Genomic DNA, 4,099 nt, shown 5'->3' on the forward strand with positions numbered 1-4,099 from the left:
TATCCTCCAAAAATTGTTTAAAAAATCCACGTTTAAGGCTTGCTAAATATCCTCCAAAAATTGTTTAAAAAATGCACGTTTAAGGCTTGCTAAATATCCTCCAAAAATTGTTTAAAAAATCCACGTTTAAGGGTCACTAAATATCCATCAAAAATTGTTTAAAAAATCCACGTTTAAGGGTCACTAAATATCCATCAAAAATTGTTTAAAAAATCCACGTTTAAGGGTCACTAAATATCCATCAAAAATTGTTTAAAAAATCCACGTTAAGGGTCACTAAATATCCATCAAAAATTGTTTAAAAAATCCAAGTTTAAGGCCCGCTAAATATCCTCCAAAAATTGTTTAAAAATCCACGTTTAAGGCTCGCTAAATATCCTCCAAAAATTGTTTAACAAATCCACGTTTAAGGCTTGCTAAATATCCTCCAAAAATTGTTTAAAAAATCCACGTTTAAGACTTGCTAAATATCCTCCAAAAATTGTTTAAAAAATCCACGTTTAAGGCTTGCTAAATATCCTCCAAAAATTGTTTAAAAAATCCACGTTTAAGGGTCACTAAATATCCATCAAAAATTGTTTAAAAAATCCACGTTTAAGGGTCACTAAATATCCATCAAAAATTGTTTAAAAAATCCACGTTAAGGGTCACTAAATATCCATCAAAAATTGTTTAAAAAATCCACGTTTAAGACTTGCTAAATATCCTCCAAAAATTGTTTAAAAAATCCACGTTTAAGGCTTGCTAAATATCCTCCAAAAATTGTTTAAAAAATCCACGTTTAAGGGTCACTAAATATCCATCAAAAATTGTTTAAAAAATCCACGTTTAAGGGTCACTAAATATCCATCAAAAATTGTTTAAAAAATCCACGTTAAGGGTCACTAAATATCCATCAAAAATTGTTTAAAAAATCCAAGTTTAAGGCCCGCTAAATATCCTCCAAAAATTGTTTAAAAATCCACGTTTAAGGCTCGCTAAATATCCTCCAAAAATTGTTTAACAAATCCACGTTTAAGGCTTGCTAAATATCCTCCAAAAATTGTTTAAAAAATCCACGTTTAAGACTTGCTAAATATCCTCCAAAAATTGTTTAAAAAATCCACGTTTAAGGCTTGCTAAATATCCTCCAAAAATTGTTTAAAAAATCCACGTTTAAGGCTTGCTAAATATCCTCCAAAAATTGTTTAAAAATCCACGTTAAGGCTTTCTAAATATCCTCCAAAAATTGTTTAAAAAATCCACGTTTAAGGCCTGCTAAATATCCTCCAAAAATTGTTTAAAAAATCCACGTTTAAGGCTTGCTAAATATCCTCCAAAAATTACTTAAAATGCCTAAATAATCTTCAAAGATTCGGAAGCCTTCTGCACTTTTTGTTGTTATTTCGTTTAAAATCTCCATCGTTTCAATTTAATTTTTCTTTATTGTTTATTTACTTCACGCATTAAAAATAAAATCTCTCTTAACCTCAACAGTTTCAAAATCAATACAACTTTACCAAGAAATGATGAATAACTCATACATACTCAGACAAACATCCACCACTCAATATTGTCATCTCCGCTTGATGTTCCACCCTTGTTTGACTAAATATTTTTCTTTCTTGTTTTTTGTTACAAAATATCAGAATTTATTTGCATATAATTTCGAGGACCACCGTAGTACGTAGCCCCCACCTCCCCCACACCACACCCAATGCTCCACTACCTTCCAGACATTTCAATATTTATGAATTACAAAAGTTGTCAACAACAACAACATCAAACAAGTGAGCCAGCCAGCAAACAAGCGACTGCAGCCAACAAAAAACCTGTCAATTGCAAATCGGCTTTGGAATTATGTTGTTCTACTCCTCTTTCATTGGCGGAATTTTAAGAAGCAAATTTCCTTACAAACGAAATGAAAAGTTTTCTTCAAAAATATTTGTACAACTTGGTAAACAGTTGTTGTTGTTTTTGTTGTCATATTAAATGATTATTGTTATTTGCAGTTGAAAGCAAGTTGGGTTGTGAAGCAAAGAGGCCGGCAAGGATATTACAAAGAAAAGAAAACATAAAATGAAATTTAAGCTTTGTAGTTTAAGGGATCAAATAAAATGGACAACAGTTTGACATTTTCATTTCCTTAGAAATATTAAACAAAAAATCCGGATTTTTTCGTATTCCGGTGTCTAATAATAATGTTTTTAAATAATTTTTGAGGAATATTAAAAGGCCTCCAACCGTGGATTTTTTAAATAATTTTTGAGAAATATTAGAAGGCCTCCAAACGTGGATTTTTTAAATAATTTTTGAGGAATATTAGAAGGCCTATAAACGTTGATTTTTTACATAATTTTTGAGGAATATTAGAAGGCCTATAAACGAGGATTTATTAAATAATTTTTGAGGAATATTAGAAGACCACCCAACGTGGATTTTTTAAATAATTTTTGAGGAATATTAGAAGACCATCAAACGTGGATTTTTTTAATAATTTTTGAGGAATATTAGAAGGCCTATAAACGTGGATTTTTTAAATAATTTTTGAGGAATATTAGAAGGCCTATAAACGTGGATTTTTTAAATAATTTTTGAGGAATATTAGAAGGCCTATAAACGTGGACTTTTTAAATAATTTTTGAGGAATATTAGAAGGCCTATAAACGTGGATTTTTTAAATAATTTTTGAGGAATATTAGAAGGCCTATAAACGTGGATTTTTTAAATAATTTTTGAGGAATATTAGAAGGCCTATAAACGTGGATTTTTTAAATAATTTTTGAGGAATATTAGAAGGCCTATAAACGTGGATTTTTTAAATAATTTTTGAGGAATATTAGAAGGCCTATAAACGTGGATTTTTGAAAATAATTTTTGAGGAATATTAAAAGGCCCCTAAACGTGGATTTTTTAAATAATTTTTGAGGAATATTAAAAGGCCCCTAAACGTGGATTTTTTAAATAATTTGGAGGAATATTAAAAGGCCCCTAAACGTGGATTTTTTAAATAATTTTTGAAGAATATTAAAAGGCCTCAAAGCGTGGATTTTTTAAATAATTTTTGAGGAATATTAAAAGGCCTCAAAGCGTGGATTTTTAAATAATTTTTGAGGAATATTAAAAGGGCTCAAAGCGTGGATTTTTAAATAATTTTTGAGGAATATTAAAAGGCCCCTAAACGTGGATTTTTTAAATAATTTTTGAGGAATATTAAAAGGCCCCTAAACGTGGATTTTTTAAATAATTTGGAGGAATATTAAAAAGCCTCAAAGCGTGGATTTTTTAAATATTTTTTGAGGAATATTAAAAGGCCTCAAAGCGTGGATTTTTTAAATAATTTTTGAGGAATATTAAAAGGCCTCAAAGCGTGGATTTTTAAATAATTTTTGAGGAATATTAAAAGGCCTCAAAGCGTGGATTTTTTAAATAATTTTTGAGGAATATTAAAAGGCCTCAAAGCGTGGATTTTTTAAATAATTTTTGAGGAATATTAAAAGGCCTCAAAGCGTGGATTTTTAAATAATTTTTGAGGAATATTAAAAGGCCCCTAAACGTGGATTTTTTAAATAATTTTTGAGGAATATTAAAAGGCCCCTAAACGTGGATTTTTTAAATAATTTTTGAGGAATATTAAAAGGCCCCTAAACGTGGATTTTTTAAATAATTTGGAGGAATATTAAAAAGCCTCAAAGCGTGGATTTTTTAAATATTTTTTGAGGAATATTAAAAGGCCTCAAAGCGTGGATTTTTTAAATAATTTTTGAGGAATATTAAAAGGCCTCAAAGCGTGGATTTTTAAATAATTTTTGAGGAATATTAAAAGGCCTCAAAGCGTGGATTTTTAAATAATTTTTGAGGAATATTAAAAGGCCTCAAAGCGTGGATTTTTTAAATAATTTGGAGGAATATTAAAAGGCCCCTAAACGTGGATTTTTTAAATAATTTTTGAGGAATATTAAAAGGCCCCTAAACGTGGATTTTTTAAATAATTTGGAGGAATATTAAAAGGCCCCTAAACGTGGATTTTTTAAATAATTTTTGAAGAATATTAAAAGGCCTCAAAGCGTGGATTTTTTAAATAATTTTTGAGGAATATTAAAAGACCTCAAAGCGTGGA

The sequence above is a fragment of the Musca autumnalis genome, unplaced genomic scaffold, assembly GCF_047663935.1.
Source record: "Musca autumnalis isolate F117 unplaced genomic scaffold, ASM4766393v1 scaffold_4, whole genome shotgun sequence".
Lineage (NCBI taxonomy): Eukaryota > Metazoa > Arthropoda > Insecta > Diptera > Muscidae > Musca > Musca autumnalis.